Here is a 20,890-nt window from a genome sequence, read left to right as displayed (position 1 = left end):
GTCGAGGGTCATTGTGTTAATGTATAGGCCTATGTGCATTTGTTTAGGTCTTTGTTTCCCACTGGGAACACTGGTTGAATCAACGTTGTTTCCACGTCAATTCAATGAAATTGCGTTGAACCAACGTGGAATAGATGTTGACTTGACGTCTGTGCCCCGTGGGTTCTTTGGAAACCACCAACATTTGCCACAAAGTGTTTTCATACAGAGTGCAGGTCGGAGAGAATAGTGCTCTGCTGTGTTTCCCTCTCCATCTACTCCATTGACTGGGCTGAGTGGATATTGTTCCTGGTTGAATTAGGTTACTATTGGCAACCAGACAACATCTACCATAGAGGCAGGTGCTGGCTAGATCTACAGTATGACACAAATTAGGATGAATACTTGCACTATTAATATATTCTCAATTTAAGCCATTCACACACACACACAGGCTTGTTTAACTAACCTTGTGGGTACACACAATGAATTCCCATTCAAAATCCTAAAATGCTAGCTTGCCTAATTAAAGTTTGTGAAAAAACAAGGAAGTATAGTGTAGAGATGGGATGGGACTATGGGGCCGATTCACACATAGAAAATCTATTATTTTAATACACATTTTGATTTAAGCACTTATCGGTATTTGGTATTCAGACTTACCGTATACAGGTGCGTCATGAACTCTTTCGGTGTTGCTCCCTTATGCACACTGAATAAAATGTCATTCAACCTCCGAAAACCTTCCCACTTTTTGGCCGACAGATTTCCTCATGGAGTTTTTATTCAATAGGGGTTTCAGTACATCTTAACCCATCCCTTTAAATACGGTGTATTTATTCATCTGGAATTTTCTTGACAAATTCACAAGATTCGCCTACAGTATAGTACATCGAGAGAACAGGTTCTGAATATTAGGGATCAATGAAAGAAAGCCATCAAAATATGCATATTCACCTCTTTTTGTTAGATCAAAAAATTATCTGATATTGTAGATTATTAAGGGTTAATAATTATTAAGGGTTATTAAGGGTTGACTTGTCCACACGGACAAGTCAAAGGAAAGAAAGTTCAACAAAATGAAATGGAAGGATGCAGGCTACAAACGTAGACTACAAATTGAAAGAAACCAACACTAATGTGACAGTTATAAATGTGTGTGGGTATTTCTGAGGGTGGCTACCAATAGTGGCTAATATTAAACATGATACAAATTGTAAAAAACAGAGAAAAGTCCAAGCATATACAGTTGAAGTCAGAAGTTTACATACACTTAGGTTGGAGTCATTAAAACTCGTTTTTCAACCACTCCACAAATTTCTTGTTAACAAACTATAGTTTTGGCAAGTCGGTTAGGACATCTACTTTGTGCATGCCACAAGTCATTTTTCCAACAATTGTTTACAGACAGATTATTTTACTTATAATTCACTGTATCACAATTCCAGTGGGTCAGAAGTTTACATACACTAAGTTGACTGTGCCTTTAAACAGCTTGGAAAATTCCAGAAAATTATCATTTGGAGTTGTACCTGTGGATGTATTTCAAGGCCTACCTTGAAACAGTGCCTCTTTGCTAAAGAAATCAGCCAAGACCTCAGAAAAAAGTCTGGAAATTGCTCCCAAGGATGAACCAAACGCCTGAAGGTACCACGTTCATCTGTACAAACAATAGTACGCAAGTATAAACACAATGGGATCACACAGCCGTTATACCGCTCAGGAAGGAGATTAGTTCTTTGGTGCGAAACGTACAAATCAATCCCAGAACAAGGGCAAAGGACCTTGTGAAGATGCTGGAGGAAACAGGTACAAAAGTATCTATATCCACAGTAAAACAAGTCCTCTATCGAAATAACCTCAGAGGCCGCTCAGCAAGGAAGAAGCCACTGCTCCAAAACCGCCATAAAAAAGCCAGACTACGGTTTGCAACTGCACATGGGGACAAAGATTGTACTTTTTGGAGAAATGTCCTCTGATCTGATGAAACAAAAAAAGAACTGTTTAGCCATTATGACCATCCTTATGTTTGGATGAAAAAGGGGGAGGCTTGCAAGCAGAAGAACACCATCCCACGGGGGTGTCAGCATCATGTTGTGGGGGCTCTTTGCTGCAGGAGGGACTGGTGCACTTCACAAAATAGATGGCATCATGAGGGTGGAAAATTGTGGATATTGAAGCAACATCTCAAGACATCAGTCAGGAAGTTAAAGCTTGGTCGCAAATGGGTCTTCCAAATGAACAATGACCCCAAGCATACTTCCAGAGTTGTGACAAAATGGCTTAGGGACAACAAAGTCAAGATATTGGAGTGGCCATCACAAAGCCCTGAACTCAATCCTATAGAAAAAGTGTGTGCAGAACTGAAAAAGCATGTGCGAGCATGGAGGTCTACAAACCTGGCTCAGTTACACCAGCTCTGTCAGGAGGAATGGGCCAAAATTCACCCAATTTATTGTGGGAAGCCTGTGGAAAGCTACCCAAAATGTTTGACCCAAGTTAAACAATTTAATGGCAATGCTACCAAATACTAATTGAGTGTATGTAAACTTCTGACCCACTGGGAATGTGATGAAAGAAATAAAAGCTGAAATAAATCATTCTCTCTACTATTATTTTGACATTTCACATTCTTAAAATAAAGTGGTGATCCTAAATGACCTAAGACAGGGAATTTGGTTAAGGTGTATGTAAGCTTCCAACTTCAACTGTATATAATGAAAACATTCTAGAGCGCACAAATCAACTCAGTAGGTTCGGATGATCATTGCGCAAGGCTTTCCACAGTAGCAAATTTAGCTTGGGTCTCCAAATTCCGTCCCCTCAAATTTAGAAGGCCATACAATTACAATTCAACTCAGTAGGTTCGGATGATCATTGCGCAAGGCTTTCCACAGTAGCAAATTTAGTTTGGGTCTCCAAATTCCGTCCCCTCAAATTTAGAAGGCCATACAATTACAATTCAACTCAGTAGGTTCGGATGATCATTGCGCAAGGCTTTCCACAGTAGCAAATTTAGCTTGGGTCTCCAAATTCCGTCCCCTCAAATTTAGAAGGCCATACAATTACAATTCAGAATAACAGCACAGCTATTTATAGCCTACTTCACTGTGGAAAAGAGGCCAACATATTTACCTGTCATGTTGATAACATATTCAGTTTTCTTCCACATGACTGATTTCACATTCATCTCCATGAATGTAAAAGATAAAGGTAAAAAAAAAAAAGATCATAAGATAATCTAAAGATGTCGCTATGCTTTCTCAGTGTTTCTGAGTATTATCATCCCTGTCGCCAAACTGATTAGAACTAACCATTTACCTAATAGCTCTTATCAAATTATAAATTCTAGTGAATAATGGTGTCATTCTTATCGGAGAAAATACGTAGCTCAACCTTATTCATAGTCCCCTCATGTGTAAAGGTGGTGGAATCATGAGGGAATTAAGTCAAGGTCAGAATACAACTCTGCCTCACCTCGATTTCTGTGATCTCCACCCCAAACGTATGGCTGGCACGTCTTCCCCATGCTTAAGATCAAGGTCAGAATATGCATAGAAAGAAAACTGCATAAAAAGGGAATTAAGTTCCATTTACTCGCACAACTTAGGTCTGAATTGCCCCCCATTGGGATTTCTGTCTCTGCATAGCGGTGGTGACATCACAAGGTGAAGGCCAGTTGTGGCAACCCAGGGGAAACCCTGGTAGGAGGGAGCAGGGGTTGTGTGTGTGTGCCTGTGTGTGTTGCTGTGTGTGTGTGTGTGTGTGTGTGTGTGTGTGTGTGTGTGTGTGTGTGTGTGTGTGTGTGTGTGTGTGTGTGTGTGTGAAACAGTGAGAGAGTGTATGTAGTGGCATGTGTATGTGGATGCGTGTTTGTGTTTGAGATAGAGTGTGTTTGTGTGCATGCATGTGTGTGTGAGAGAGAGAGAGAGAGAGAGAGAGAGAGAGTGGCTGCCTTAAGCCCAGGTTCTCTGAGACGGGACTAGTGCGTGATGTCTGGACTGAGTACTGAGACAGACTAAGTGGCAGGTTTGAGTCCAAAAACAGCGGTCTGCAAATTAGATAGAATGGTAACCGGGACAAAGCTGACATTGTTATTTAACTTCATTTTCAATTGGAGTTGACATTGATGAAAAGCATGGTGGATAGAGACACAGTGATGGGTAGAATAGCAAGAGAAAGGAGGAGAGAGGGGCAATTCCATGGTAACGGAATTTTCACTTAAAATTATTGCCAAACAAACACCATTGATTTCAAAGTTTAACGACCCATACAACTCTATGCACAATAACTACTTTTAACAATTTACACTGACAATTTCTCTGGAAGAACTGTTCAGATGCAAAGTTTGGCAACAGAATTTCACTAAATTCCCCCTAAATGTTTTGTGTCCACATTTTCCAAAAGCTCGGTTAAATATCTGCTCCAAATTAAGATTCAATGATGTATGCAGAAAGAATGGAGTGACTTCTACGACATGACACATTGACTCTGAAAAAAACAAACACTTTTGGTTATTAAACTACAGTAAGTCAAGTTCTTTTTACACCTGGTAACGGAATTGCGGTAACTGAATTTCATCATGGGTCTGTACTACACATCATGGATCTGTACTACACAGAAATGTATAATTATGGATATGAACGTTATTCTCTTCATAGGGATGTATCCTAAATAAGTACATAAAGGAATAAATATGCAAAATCCTCATTTGCATACTTGGGTATTATTCTACACACTGGTTATTATTTGAATGACCAAATCTGAACCAATCATAGACGTCCATGTTTCACGTTTGGACATCAATGTACAGGACAATAGAGCTCAGTACAGTACATTATCCTCAGCTTCCAACTGGCCCATTCATCCCCCATCCTCACCCCTGTAACTATTCCCAAGGTTGTTGCTGTAAATGAGAAAGTGTTCTCAGTCAACTTACCTAGTAATATAAAAAAAATACATTGTTCTGTGCAGCACAGCACAGTATAGTTTAGTACATACATTACAGTAGAGTTCAGTGTAGGACAGCTGTGGCCAAAAGTTTTGAGAATGACACAAATATTAATTTCCAAAAAGTCTGCTGCTTCAGTGTCTTTAGATATTTTTGTCAGATGCTACTATGGAACACTGAAGTATAATTACAAGCATTTCATAAGTGTCAAGGGCATTTATTGACAATTACATGAAGTTGATGCAAAGAGTCAATACTTGCAGTGTTGACCCTTCTTTTTCAAGACCTCCGCAATCCGCCCTGGCATGTTGTTAATTAACTTCCGAACCACAAGTTCTCAATGGGATTAAGGTCTGGGGAGTTTCCTGGCCATGGACCCAAAATATTGATGTTTTGTTCTGAGCCCCTTAGTTATCACTTTTGCCTTATGACAAAGTGCTCCATCATGCTGGAAAAGGCATTGTTCGTCAGCAAACTGTTCCTGGATGGTTAGGAGAAGTTGCTCTCCGAGGATGTGTTGGTATCATTCTTTATTCATGGCTGTGTTGTACATACAGTGACTGTATACCCCAAACAGAAGCCACAGGCAACATTCGCACTGAGCTAAAAGGTAGAGCTGCCGCTTCCAAGGTGCGGGACTCTAAGTTTACAAGAAATCCCGCTATGCCCTGCGACGAACCATCAAACAGGCAAAGCGTCAATACAGGCCTAAGATTGAATCATACTACACCGGCTCTGGCGCTCGTCGGATGTGGCAGGGCTTGCAAACTATTACAGACTACAAAAGGGAAGCACAGTCGCGAGCTGCCCAGTGACACGAGCCTACCAGACGAGCTAAATCACTTCTATGCTCGCTTCGAGGCAAGCAACACTGAGGCATGCATGAGAGCATCAGCTATTCCGGACGACTGCGTGATCACGCTCTCCGTAGCCGACATGAGTAAGACATTTAAACAGGTCAACATACACAAGGCTGCGGGACTAGACGGATTACCAGGACGTGTGCTCCGGGCATGTGCTGACCAACTGGCAGGTGTCTTCACTGACATTTTTCAACATGTCCCTGTTGGAGTCTGTAATACCAACATGTTTCAAGCAGACCACCATAGTCCCTGTGCCCAAGAACACAAAGGCAACCTGCCTAAATGACTACAGACCCATAGCACTCACATCCGTAGCCATGAAGTGCTTTGAAAGGCTGGTAATGGCTCACATCAACACCATTATCCCAGAAACCCTAGACCCACTCCAATTTGCATACCACCCAAACAGATCCACAGATGATGCAATCTCCATTGCACTCCACACTTCCCTTTCCCACCTGGACAAAAGGAACACCTATGTGAGACTGCTGTTCATTGACTTCAGCTCAGCGTTCAACACCATAGTACCCTCAAAGCTCATCACCAAGCTAAGGATCCTGGGACTAAACACCCCCCTCTGCAACTAGATCCTGGACTTCCTGACAGGCCGCCCCCAGGTGGTGAGGGTAGGAAGCAACACATGTGCCACGCTGATCCTCAACACTAGAGCTCCCCAGGGGTGCGTGCTCAGTCCCCTCCTGTACTCCCTGTTCACCCACGACTGCATGGCCAGGCACGACTCCAACACCATCATTAAGTTTGCTGACGACACAACAGTGGTAGACCTGATCACCGACAACGACGAGACAGCCTACAGAGAGGAGGTCAGAGACCTGGCCGCGTGGTGCCAGAATGACAACCTATCCCTCAATGTAACCAAGACTAAGGAGATGATTGTACACTACAGGAAAAGGAGCATCGAGCCCGTCCCCATTCTCATCGATGGGGCTGTAGTGGAGCAGGTTGAGAGCTTCAAATTCCTTGGTGTCCACATCAACAACAAACTAGATTGGTCCGAACACGCCAAGACAGTCTTGAAGAGGGCACGACAAAGCCTATTCCCTCTCAGGAAACTAAAAAGATTTGGCATGGGTCCTGAGATCCTCAAAAGGTTCTACAGCTGCAACACCGAGAGCATCCTGACCGTTTGCATCACTGCCTGGTACGGCAATTGCTCGGCCTCCGACTGCAAGGCACATCACTGGGGCAAAGCTGCTTGCCATCCAGAACCTCTACACTAGGCGGTGTCAGAGGAAGGCCCTAAAAATTGTCAAAGACCCCAGCCACCCCAGTCATAGACTCTTCTCTCTACTACCGCATGGCAAGCGGTACCGGAGTGCCAAGTCTAGGACAAAAAGGCTTCTCAACAGTTTTTACCCCCAAGCCATAAGACTCCTGAACAGGTAACCAATGGTTACCCAGACTATTTGCATTGTGTACCCCCCTCAACCCCTCTTTTACGCTGCTGCTACTCTCTGTTTATCTTATATGCTTAGTCACTTTAACTATACATTCATGTGCATACTACCTAAATTGGCCCGACCAACCAGTGCTCCCACACATTGGCTAACTGGGCTATCTGCAAATGTTTTCTACTGTTGTTTTATTTCTTTACTCCCCCCCCCCCCCCTCACTGTGCGTGCAGATGCACTTACACCTGCATGCTGCCATTCCTGAGCAAGCTCTGTACTGGTGGTGCCCCGATCACGCAGCTGAATCAACTTTAGGAGACGGTCCTGGCACTTGCTGGACTTTCTTGGGCGCCCTGAAACAAAGCTGTTTTCCAAGCTTTAGGAATCTTTCCTTCGACGAATGCTTGATTGAAGATGTGCGTCACTGCACTAGCAATGATAGGTGCCGCACACTTGAGTAAATATGGATCCAGTTTGTCAGCGCCTAACGATTTCTTAGAATCTATAGCAGATAGTGCAGATAAGACATCTTCTGTGACGTTTTGGAAATTAAAAACCGGCTTACTATTTTCCACATCAGCTGAAGGCCGAGGGGCTGAAACAATCGACATGTCAGGATCATGTTGGCCATTTTTTCTTTAAAAAAGAAAACCAGCAGAAATAAAGTGCTTATTTAAAAACATCACAAATTTCAGTTCGGTCCCTGATGATCCCAGATTCTGATGTAATTTGCGTCGGCAGGGACGTCGATGAGTGTCCTCATTTAATTGAGTTAACAGTTTTCCAGAATTTAGAGGGATCACCAGCAGACTCTGTCATAGCACTAAGAAAGAAAATACCTAGATTTAGCCATTTTTGTTCCTCCGGTCCATTTATTTCTCAATTGCCTAAAAAACAGCCAATCAGCTGTTTCACCAGTTTTCCTCACCAAGGCCGAAGCTTGATTCTTTTGCAGGAAAAGTATTTTCAAATCAGAGGAGAACCAAGGATTAGTTTGATTTTTTTGCCTGTCGCTTTAAACGGGGCGTGTTTATCAGCCGTGGAGGTAAAAATGGATGAAAAAAAGAACGCTAAAACTGGGTCCATTATGCTGTTTATGGATAAAAGCGCTGAGTAATAAAGGTCATGGATAAAGGCTTGCTCTGAGAAGTGTGTCACGTCGTGCATGTAGGTGGCAGGGAAGTCAGGCGCAGGAGAATCAATCTTGGTATAAATAGAGTATTTTAATAACTTAAAACAAACTCCAAAACCAAAGTCCATAATAAAATAAATGTGGGTACAAGAAACCGTCGCACACCATTCCATGAAATACACAAACATAACAATAACCAATCTCTGACAAGGACATGAGGGGAAACAGAGGGTTAAATAGACAGCATTTAATGAATGGGATTGGAACCAGGTGTGTGAGAAGACGAGACAAAACCAATGGAAAATGAAACATAGATCAATGATGGCTAGAAGACCGGTGACGTCGACCGCTGAGCACCGCCCGAACAAGGAGAGGCATCGACTTCGGAAGAAGTCGTGACAAAGTGTTTATAGTTTCTCTTTAGAATTATACGGGGGTCAGGTTTTTTTAGCCTAGTATCTCTGATACATGCAATAGGGCAGTGGTCACTGATGTAATTTGCAAATAACCCACAAGCTATATATATAGTGGGGAGAACAAGTATTTGATACACTGCCGATATTGCAGGTTTTCCTACTTACAAAGCATGTAGAGGTCTGTAATTGTTATCATAGGTACACTTCAACTGTGAGAGACAGAATCTAAAACAAAAATCCAGAAAATTACATTGTATGATTTTTAAGTAATTCATTTGTATTTTATTGCATGACATAAGTATTTGATCACCTACCAATCACTAAGAATTCCGGCTCTCACAGACCTGTTCGTTTTTCTTTAAGAAGCCCTCCTGTTCTCCACTCATTATCTGTATTAACTGCGCCTGTTTGAACTCATTACCTGTATAAAAGACACCTGTCCACACACTCAATCAAACAGACTCCAACCTCTCCACAATAGCCAAGACCAGATAGCTGTGTAAGGACATCATGGATAAAATTGTAGACCTGCACAAGGCTGGGATGGGCTACAGGACAATAGGCAAGCAGCTTGGTGAGAAGGCAACAACTGTTGGCGCAATTATTAGAAAATGGAAGAAGTTCAAGATGACGGTCAATCACCCTCGGGGTGGGGCTCCATGCAAGATCTCACCTCGTGGGGCATCAATGATCATGAGGAAGGTGAGGAATCAGCCCAGAACTACACGGCAGGACCTGGTCAATGACCTGAAGAGAGCTGGGACCACAGTCTCAAAGAAAACCATTAGTAACACACTACGCCGTCATCCCCCTGCTCAAGCCAGCGCATGTCCAGGCCCGTCTGAAGTTTGCCAATGACCATCTGGATGATCTAGAGGAAGAATGGGAGAAGGTCATGTGGTCTGAGGAGACAAAAATAGAGCTTTTTGGTCTAAACTCCACTCGGCGTGTTTGTAGGAAGAAGAAGCATGAGTACAACCCCAAAAACACCATCCCAACTGTGAAGCATGGAAGTGGAAACATCATTCTTTGGAGATGCTTTTCTGCAAAGGGGACAGGACGACTGCACCGTATTGAGGAGAGGATGGATGGGGCCATGTATCGCGAGATCTTGGTCAACAACCTCCTTCCCTCAGTAAGAGCACTGAAGATGGGTCGTGGCTGGGTTTTCCAGCATGACAACGACCCGACTAAGGAGTGGCTCCGTAAGAAGCATCTCAAGGTCCTGGAGTGGCCTAGCCAGTCTCCAGACCTGAACCCAATAGAAAATCTTTGGAGGGAGCTGAAAGTCCGTATTGCCCAGTGACAGCCCCGAAACCTGAAGGATCTGGAGAAGGTCTGTATGGAGGAGTGGCCGAAAATCCCTGCTGCAGTGTGTGCAAACCTGGTCAAGAACTACAGGAAACGTATGATCTCTGTAATTGCAAACAAAGGTTTCTGTACCAAATATTAAGTTCTGCTTTTCTGATGTATCAAATATTTATGTCATGGAATAAAATGCAAATGAAATACTTAAAAATCATACAATGTGATTTTCTGGATTTTTGTTTTAGATTCCGTCTCTCACAGTTGAAGTGTCCCTATGATAAACATTACAGACCTCTATATGCTTTGTAAGTAGGAAACACTGCCGATTTTGCAGGTTAATAAACCCACATACAAACATGGTCTCTTTTTTGCTTTCTTGAGTTTGGCAGCTCCAAAATGCAGGTGCTCAGTGCTTTCGGTGGCAGTGGGGCAGCCAGCAGAAAATATGGAACGTTGGGATTGGTAATGTTTTCTAGTTGCGCTGTGATTGGCACAGTGCTCTGTCACTCATGGGGACACTACGTCACCGCAAAATCTACAGGGAGAGCTTGAAAATTCAAGCCCCTTGAGTGCTGCCATAGAGTTACATTAGAAGTGCCCATCCAAGAGGGCTCAAGGTCATTGGCCACAGATAAAATGACGTCAAATCCAAAGTAGGTTTGAATGGACTGATCATCTCAACATCATACTTTCAAAATCTTAGCTAGCAATCATCATGAATCAAGCTGACAATCTACTGGCAAATCCTTTACAATTTTGTCACATGGAGAAATTATACACTTCCATTCAAAAGTTTAGGGTCACTTAGAAATGTCCTTGTTTTTTTAAATAAAAGCAATTTTTTTTGTCCATTAAATAACATCAAATTGATCAGAAATACAGTGTAGACATTGTTAATGTTGTAAATGACTATTGTAGCTGGAAACGGCAGAATTTTTATGGAATATTTACATAGGCGTACAGAGGCCCATTATCAGCAACCATCACTCCTGTGTTCCAATGGCACATTGAGTTTGCTAATCCAAGTTTATAATTTTAAAAGGCTAATTGATCATTAGAAAACCCTTTTGCAATTATGTTAGCACAGCTGAAACTGTTGTACTGATTAAAGAAGCAATAAAACTGTCCATCTTTAGACTAGTTGAGTATCTGGAGCATCAGCATTTTTTCGATTACATGCTCAATGGCCAGAAACAAAGCACTTTCTTCTGAAACTCGTCAGTCTATTCTTGTTCTGAGAAATGAAGGCTATTCCATGCGAAAAATTGCCAATAAACTAAAGATTGCGTACAACGCTGTGTACTACTCCCTTCACAGAACATCGCAAACTGTCTCTAACCAGAATAGGAGTAAGAGGCCCCGGTGCACAACTGAGCAAGAGGACAAGTACATTAGAGTGTCTAGTTTGAGATGCCTCACAAGTCCTCAACTGGCAGCTTCATTAAATAGTACCCGCAAAACACCAGTCTCAACGTTAACAGTGAAGAGGTGATTCCGGGATGCTGGCCTTCTAGGCAAAGTTGCAAAGAAAAAAACATATCTCAAACTGGCCAATAAAAATAAAAGATTAAGATGGGCAAAAGAACACAAACACTGGGCAGAAGAACTCTTCCTAGAAGGCCAGCATCCTGGAGTTGCCTCTTCACTGTTGACGTTGAGACTGTTGTAGCTCGCTCATTAATGTCTTAATCGAAATTAAGGATGGCCTCTTATCTGCTCGTCGTCCCCTTTTGCCATAGTTTGTACATCTTAATTAACACTAGAAACCACATTTGTTAAAGCAAGTCAGCCATATCAGCTATGTTTTTTTAAGGCAGTAAATGAGGCTGAATTAACTGTTTCGCTGCCAGACAAGGCTCTGCTGATAGCCAGGTGTAGAGCTGTAAGGTGTGGGACTGCTAACAGTTTGTGGGCACAGTTTGTCACCGTTATAGTCCAATTAATGTATTGTGTAGTGTTGTGTAGTGGCTTTGCTGGCATGCATTAAAAAATAATATATATATGTTTGCCCTACCAAGATTTACATGCTAAAATCACCACTATCCCTGACCTTATGGAGTGGAGGCATATAAGCTGTTTTTCATATTTTAGGAATATTTCTTGATAACGATGTTAGATTTAAGTTACTGAGGGGGCACACTTTAGCATAAAATAAAATGCAAATTAATTACTTACTTACTAATTATGTGATTTTAGATTCCGTCTCTCACAGTTGAAGTGTACATAAAAATGACAGACCTCTACATGCTTTGTAAGTAGGAAAACCTGCAAAATCGGCAGTGTATCAAATACTTGTTCTCCCCACTGCCAAAATGCAAAAACTCAACTACCATTTTCCGAGTTAATCTGCAAAATTCCCAAATCATCACTTAGCCCACTCTTATAGATAAGAGATAGCAAAAAGATAGCCCGCTGAAATTAAATGACGATTAAATGCGTCAAAGATTACATTTTTGTCCGTAATGGGCCCAAAGTCTGAAATTATTTGCCGGGGCTGAGAGATGGGGCAGAGAGAATTTGACAGTTTTCCAGAATTTTGACAGATTCCTGTTTCTATCAGAAAGAGTGATTTCATAATAATCAGATTTAGCTTCTGATTAGTCTTATACATGAATTCCTAAAATATTGCCAAACATTTATCTTACTAATGATCATTCAGGAGTGAACCAGGCAATCGATCTACCTTTAACTCCCAGAGTTTTGAAGGGGGAATGATAATCTACAATAATGTTGAAGAAATGTATTAAAAAAGCTTCACGCTAAATCAGGTTGAGGGATAGCTGAGATACAATCAAGGTCACAAAAATAAAGGTCATGTAAAAAAGCTTATTCACCAAAGTTTTTAAAAGTCCTCTCAGTGATGACACGAGGCTTAGATTCATGAATTCTCATAACTCTGACACAGAAAACTGGGCAATGGTCACTAAAATCCAGTGGGAAAACCCCATTAGCAACATATTTATCTAGAGTATTTGTCAAAATATGATCAAATCGAGGTAGATTTGATTATTGCACACATAGTGAGACCATGCAACTTACTATGTAACTTGAGCACATTTTTACTCCTGAACTTATTTAGACTTGCCATAACAAAGGGATTGAATACTTATTGACTAAAAGGCATTTCAGCTTTTCATTTTTTTTAATTAATTTGTAAAACACCATTCCACTTCGACATTATGGGGTATTGTGTGTAGGCCAGTGACAAAAAAAAATCTCAATGTAATCCATTTTAAATTCAGGCTGTAACACAACAAAATGTGGAAAAAGTCAAGGGGTGTGAATACTTTCTGAAGGCACTGTAAATACAACATGCAATACAACGGCAACCCAGAACTAAAATCTGCGCCAGGTACTTTATACCATTTATGTTACATGAGTCTGTCCACAAGAGATTAGTGTAATTACAATGTTGTAAAAGAGCAACTTAAAGGGGAACTTTACCACTTTATAAGTTTACATTTATTATATTCAGCACAATTCAAGTATCTACATAATGTGGAAAATGCTATTCTTTGTTTTGTCGTCAACATCAAACATCTGCTATCTGAGCAGCTAACCGATCGCTGCAGCTGTACATAGTCTATCGGTAAATAGCCCACCCAATTTTACCTACCTCATCCCCATACTGTTTTTATTTATTTACTTTTCTGCTCTTTTGCACACCAATATCTCTACCTGCACATGACCATCTGATCATTTATCACTCCAGTGTTAATCTGCTAAATTGTAACTATTTGCCTACCTCCTCATGCCTTTTGCACTCAATGTATATAGACTCTCTTTTTTTTCTTTTTTTTCTACTGTGTTATTGACTTGTTAATTGTTTACTCCGTGTGAAACTCTGTGTTGTCTGTTTTATCTTGGCCAGGTCACAGTTGCAAATGAGAACTTGTTCTCAACTAGCCTACCTCGTTAAATAAAGGTGAAATAAAAAAATAAAAAAATATATTTAAAAAAGATAAGCCAAAAGGTCATCAGGGTCATTTTCAAAGTAATTCAGTGATTTTCTAAAAATATACTTTCCAAATTAGAGACTCTCCATGGGACCAAATTATAGACTCTCCATGGGATTAATTTGTTGATGCAACAGAGAAAATGGACACAGGCCCAACTGAACACTAAAAGATTAGACAAATATAATAATCAGCATTGTGATACAATTGAATCCAATACATGCGAGGGCATGTAATAGCACACATCAACAGCTAAGTTGAATGAGTACACTCTTCAAAAAAAGGGTTTATAAAGGGTTCTTCGGGCACTCTCAAATATCCATCTGGTGAAAAGGTCCCACATGGAACGAAAAAGGGGTTTCCTATACTACAGCGACAGCTGAATAACCCAATATAGTTTTTTTTTTAAAGTATAGCATACTTCTGAAAATCATCTCCAAGAAAGAACCATGATGTGGTACCATGATGTGGTACAGAAATAATTTCACGGTACTGTTTTACACTTGTTGTATCCCGTTCAGGTGGCGAATAAACTAACATTTAAAAACACATCACTACCCAAACACATCAATCATATCCAGGAAGTGTACTTTACACTCGTCTGAATCCCACTCAATCATTAGCAGATGTGTCACGCGGGGCGTCACCGCTCTCTTAAAACTCTTCGATATAAAGTCCCCTGTTTAGGGGACCATCGTGGTTCTGGTACCGGTCCCGACCAACATTTTCTCTAATAAATCGATCTGTGGACACCGTAGATCAAAATGGCTTGCATTGAGAGGTTTCCCTAATCCTCACGGACACATGAGTATTTCCACAGACAGAAGGGGTAACCCAGACACATCACATTTTGCCCACCTCCTTCCTTGTTCTGCCCACAATGCTTAATTTGCTACCACTGTACATGACGCAGATGAACTATCTTGGGTTAATTAAAAATATCTATGTTTTTTCTCTTCTGCCTGTGTGAAGCGGGATGTGAAATCTGACACCGCTTGAAGCTGGAATGTTCCTCCTACAATTTCATTCGCTCTTCCGACTGTCCATCAACTCCTGGCTGAACCCTACCTCACAGCCACTAACAATGCTACATACCTGTAATCCGTATATCGTAACGTAGCAGGCGAGAGTGGTTTCGATCAAGAGAGACCTACATTTTTCTCTAACAATAAATATACAAATATGTATTTTACAGATATAAAGGAAGGTTTAATCTTATAGTTAGTCGTTTTATAATGTGGTGAATACTCGATCCGAAGATTAGGCAGAGACTAATATATAATTCTAATAGTGAATATTTTAAATTACATACGAGCAACTGCAAGGTAGATCCCTCCCTGACTGCAGTCACCTTCCCTGACTGCGACCAGAGGGGTCTACCTATGCAGCTGCTCGCATGCATTATAAGATTCACAGATTATAATTATAAATGCCTAATCTTTGAATCAAGTTTTCCACAATAATACATTGAATATACTATATTGAGAAAAAAAAAGTAATTTCAAACCTTACATCATAAAATATTTCATATTTGTACTGTGTACTTGAGCTTGTCCTCAAAAGTGACATCTCAGAAATGTATAACTAGAGCTTGTCCTCAAAAGTGACTACATCTCAGAAATGTATAACTATTTTTACCAGAAAGGTGAGATTTGAATCTGTCTTGCAGAAGCATTACTAATGATCGTTTATGGCACTCATGATAAACAACTACTTTTGGGGATTATGTAGATTACATTTAAGAGGGTTTCAGCCGAGAGCAAATTAATGAGCTGCTCAATGGTGGAGAAAGTGCAATCAGCCAACCACCAATGGACTGTGGCAGAGGAGCAGATCACTAATTATGAATAATTCACTATGGCTGGACGCCAATCAATGCTAAAAACCATGAATGTAAACACCAATACAGTTAATGATTGTTTATTAAGGTATAGTGAAAGCAGAGATTGAATGAGTGATGTTGCATTGGGAAATATCATTAAAGAGAGAGGGGAGAGAGTGAGGGAAGCATGGTCGGACGGCAAGATGATAAGCAACGTTTTTCTTTTACGGTGCTCTCTGTCATTGACTTTCAGCAAGAGAATAATGCCATTAACTTCCACTGAGGCCTGTGGCTGTACTGTAGCGCTTGCTGTGCTTTGCAGCAGAAACAGCATGTTGAGACTTGATGTTGTGTCATAGGCTCGGTAATGGGCGGTCCAATTGGATTGAGACGTACAGTGAGCTCCAAAAGTATTGTTTTGGCGCTGTACTCCAGTACTTTGGATTTTAAATGATATCACTATGAGGTTAAAGTGCAAACTGGCAGCATTCATTTGAGGGTATTTTCATCCATATCGGGTGAACTGTTTAGAAATGACAGAACCCATACTTATAGCACTCAATGACTACATCAAGCTTGTGACTACAACTTTGTTGGATGCATTTGCTGTTTGTTTTGTTTGTCTTTCAGATTATTTTGTGCCCAATAGAAATGAATGGTAAATAATGTATTGTGTAATTTTGGAGTCACTGCTATTGTAAATCAGAATATATTTCTAAACACTTTCAAATTAATGTGGATGCTACCATGATTAAAGACAATCCTGAATGAATCGTGAATAATGATGAGTGAGAAAGTTAGACGCACAAATATCATACCCCCCAAAAAAACCTCCCCTGTTATTGTAATGGTGAAAGGTTAGCATGTCTTGGGGGTATGATATTTGTGTGTCACTGTCCCAATACTTTTGGAGCTCATTGTACATGTACTAGCAGAAAGAAGAGGGTTTGTAGCAGCCTTACATGAGCCAATCAATTTTTATTGGATGTTTAACTGTGCTGGTGCCTGATGACATTTCCAAATCAATAATAGTAAATGAATAGTGCCTGCATGCATTTACCTACCATAAGCGGATGCTAACCTCCTGTGTGCCAATGACAGTTGCAGACAAACCCAGGACAATACATGTTGTGTAACAACATTATGGACAACATTACACTGTTATACAATGTTGCCTTTCTGTGTTAAAAAATATGACTTACATCATAGGTATTGCAAATTGGGCAAAAGGACAAATAATACCCAGGTCTGAATGATCAAAGCTCCAACTAGACTAGAGCATCTTGAAAGTTCTTGGTAGCTAGCTAGCTTCTTAGTTTGGATCCCAAGACGCAGTTGGCATCAGTTGCTGGGACTGCTTGTCTCTTTCCAGTGATCCTGCCGACCAAGGACGGGTCTGAGGAGCTATTTGGCGTCACAGCTAGCCGAGAGCAAATTAATGAGCTGCTCAATGGTAGAGAAAGTGCAATCAGCCAACCACCAATGGACTGTGGCAGAGGAGCAGATCACTAATTGGGGTTTTCTTGATCGCAGCCCGTGTGGCTGGGAGCGCGGATTGTCCTGGGTTTGTGGCTGTCTAGATCCCCGCTGTTTGTTGTTGTTTTTTTTACCCCTTTTTCTCCCCATTTTCGTGGTATCCAATTGTTTTAGTAGCTACTATCTTGTCTCATCGCTACAACTCCCGTACGGGCTCGGGAGAGACGAAGGTTGAAAGTCATGCGTCCTCCGATACACAAGCCACACTGCTTCTTAACACAGCGTGCATCCAACCTGGAAAACAGCCGCTGTGTCGGAGGAAACACCGTGCACCTGGCAACCTTGGTTAGCATGCACTGCACCCGGCCCGCCACATGAGTCGCTGGTGCGCGATGAGACAACGATATCCCTACCAGCCAAGCCCTCCCTAACCCGGATGACGCTAGGCCAATTGTGTGTCGTCCCACGGACCTCCCGGTCGCGGCCGGTTGCGACAGAGCCTGGGCGCGAACCCAGGGTCTCTAGTGGCACAGCTGGCGGTGTAGTACCCTTAACCACTGCGCCACCCGGGTGGCTTGTTTGTTGTTTTCAATTAAACCTATGACCTGCCCTGTCTGGAACTGTAAGGAGTAACAGCGTAACCTACGTTGCTAGCTACCATGACAAAGACCCAAGCCGGCGGGAGTACCGTTGAGGACAGTGGTGTCTCTCTATAACACGTGAAAGATCTTTTAAAACAAACAAAAAGAGACCAACAAGAAATTGTTACAACAATAAAATAGCTTCAAGTGTTTTGTCCAAATACTTGTGGATTCTACTAATAAAAGAATGGACAACCTGACCAGAGAGGGCCAGGACCCGAAGAACAGTTTGGTCCCAGGGTCAGCTCGATGAGTTGAAACAGGAGAATGGCAAGATGACAGCAATCAGTAAGTCATTGAGAGAGGACATCAGTTCTGTGTGTGAATCCATGATAACAATGACAGTCTGATTGATCTATCTTGAGGGACAATCAAGTTGGAACAACATGGTTGTGGACGGAATTGCAGAATCTCCACAAGACATGGACAGAGTCTGAGGAGAAAGTGAGGGAAATGGACCACAGGAAGATTGAGGTGGATGGCGCCCACAGGACTGGAAAACCCACCACCGGCCCAGGTGATAGGCCCAGGCCGATGTGATGTGGTTGCAGGTTCACTTGGCATATCTAAAGCCTTTTCTTTTGGGGTGTTTCTAGAGGCCACCAAGTGCTAACAGTCAGTATCTAAATATTGTGTGTGAAATGCTTGATAGCGTATGTGATGTAAACAGAGAGGTCTACTTTCTTGGGGAGCTGAATATTGACTGGTTTTCATCCAGCTGTCCGCTCAAGAGGAAGCTTCTTACTGTAACCAGTGCCTGTAATCTGGTTCAGGTTATTAATCAACCTACCGGGGTGTTTACAAACACTACACGAACAAGATCATCCACATGAATCGATCACATTTTTTACTAATGCTGTAGAACTTTGTTCTAAAGCTGTATCCGTACCCATTGGCGGCAGGGTAGCCTAGTGGTTAGAGGGTTGGACTAATAACCGAAAGGTTGCAAGATCGAATCCCCGAGCTGACATGGTAAAATTCTGTTGTTCTGCCCCTGAACAAGGCAGTTAACCCAATGTTCCTAGGCCGTCATTGAAAATAAGAATTTGTTCTTAACTGACTTGCCTAGTTAAAAAAGGTAAAACTAAAAAATTGCAGTGATCACAATATAGAGGCTATATCCAGGAAAGCCAAAGTTCCAACAGCTGGGCCTAAAATAGTGTATAAGAGATCATACAAAAGATTTTGTTGTGGATGATGTTAAAAATATTTGTTGGTCTGATGCGATTAATGAGGAGCATCCAGACGCTTAATGAATTTATAAAATAGCTTCTTCCAATTATTGATAAACATGCACCTGTTAATAAACGTACTGTTAGAACTGTTAAGGCTCCATGGATTGATGAGGAATTGAAAAACTATATGGTTGGATGGGGCAAAAGGTGTGGCTAATAAGTCTGGCTGCACATCTGGCTGGCTTACTTACCATTTGATGTTGCCAATTATTCTAATTATTATTTAATTGGCAAAGTGGGCAAACTTAGGCAGGAAATGCCAACAACGAACAGTGAGCAATTGTATTCATGCATAAAAAAACATAATCAAAGAAAAGCATTGCAAGTTTTAATTTTGTAAAGTTAGTGTGGGAGAGGTGGAAAAATGATTGTTATCGATCAATAATGACAAACCTCCTGGCATTGACAACTTAGATGGAAAGCTACTGAGGATGGTAGCGGACTCTTTAGCCACCCCTATCTGTCATATTTTTAGTATGAGCCTAGAGGAAAGTTTTGTCCTTTGTCCTCAGGCCTGGAGGGAAGCCAAAGTAAATCCGCTACCCAAGAGTGGTAAAGTGGCCTTTACTGGTATGGTGGAAAATTGCAAGATCATCAAATGGTTGTTTTATGCAACAGAATATAGGATTCTTATAACTATTGTGTGTGTGTTCTACTGAGGATGGGCCTATGGGAGATAACACTGCCAGGAGATTTACGAAGTCTTTGGGGATATCGCATTCCAGAGCATGAGTTAATGTTTCTGTTGTATACGGTACCAGGGAGACATGGCTCCAGTATGGAGTTGGGGGGCCAGACACTAGTCTCTACACAATGAAAACTGTTGACACAGCAGATACCTATAATTCACAGCAGACAGTATCTTTCACAGAAATCTTAACCTTGTTCGTCATGTAGGTTGAAAGGGGTGTATCTTGGCTATAAAATACCTTTGTACTTTTGTCTCAGGGCTCTCACCAGTCATCTGAGCGTGATTCATCAACCAGCCATCATTATCGTAGAGCACTTAATCGATTCACTTTATATGCGAGTTGTATTGACCTCCTTATTAATAAGTGATTAAAGATTTTGTTTAAGTATTACTCTGACTTGTGTGATACGTTTGTCTCTCCTCATTTGATAGTAAAGAAATTAACCACCACACTGGTTCTAAACAGCAGACCTATAAGCTTGCTGCCAGCTCTTAGCAAACTGTTGGAAAAAATTGCGTTGGACCAAATACAATGCTATTTCTCTGTAAACAAATTAACAACAGACTTTCAGAATGCTTATAGAGAAGGGCACTCAATATGTACTGTACTGACATAAATGACTGATGATTGGTTGAAAGTAATGGATAATAAGAAGATTATGAGAGCTGTAGTGTTAGATTTCAGTGCAGCCTTTGATATTATTGGTTTTTCAGCCTCTGCCATATCGTGGATTCAGAGCTACCCATCTAATAGAACTCAGAGGGTTTTCTTTATTGGAAGCTTCTCTAATGTCAAGTATGTAAAGTGTGGTGTACCGCAGGGCAGCTCTCTAGGTCTCTACTCTCTTCTATTTTTACCAATGACCTGCCACTGGCATTAAACAAAGCATGTCTGTCCATGTATGCTGATGATTCAACCATATACGCATCAGCAACCACAGCTAATGTAGTCACTGAAACCCTTAACAAGGAGTTGCAGTCTGTTTTGGAATGGATGGCCAGTAATGA

General features: G+C 41.4%; 1 protein-coding gene across 2 annotated transcripts in view; it reads right to left on the bottom strand.

Moving 5' to 3' along the window:
* LOC139384128 (ribosomal protein S6 kinase a, polypeptide 1) overlaps positions 1 to 20,890 on the bottom strand; it is a 142,827-nt gene that overhangs the window by 116,982 nt on the left and 4,955 nt on the right. The window lies entirely within an intron of this gene.

Source organism: Oncorhynchus clarkii, chromosome 25 (genome assembly GCF_045791955.1).
Source record: "Oncorhynchus clarkii lewisi isolate Uvic-CL-2024 chromosome 25, UVic_Ocla_1.0, whole genome shotgun sequence".
Taxonomy (NCBI): Eukaryota; Metazoa; Chordata; class Actinopteri; order Salmoniformes; family Salmonidae; genus Oncorhynchus; species Oncorhynchus clarkii.
This window is presented reverse-complemented; position numbering and strand designations above follow the sequence as displayed.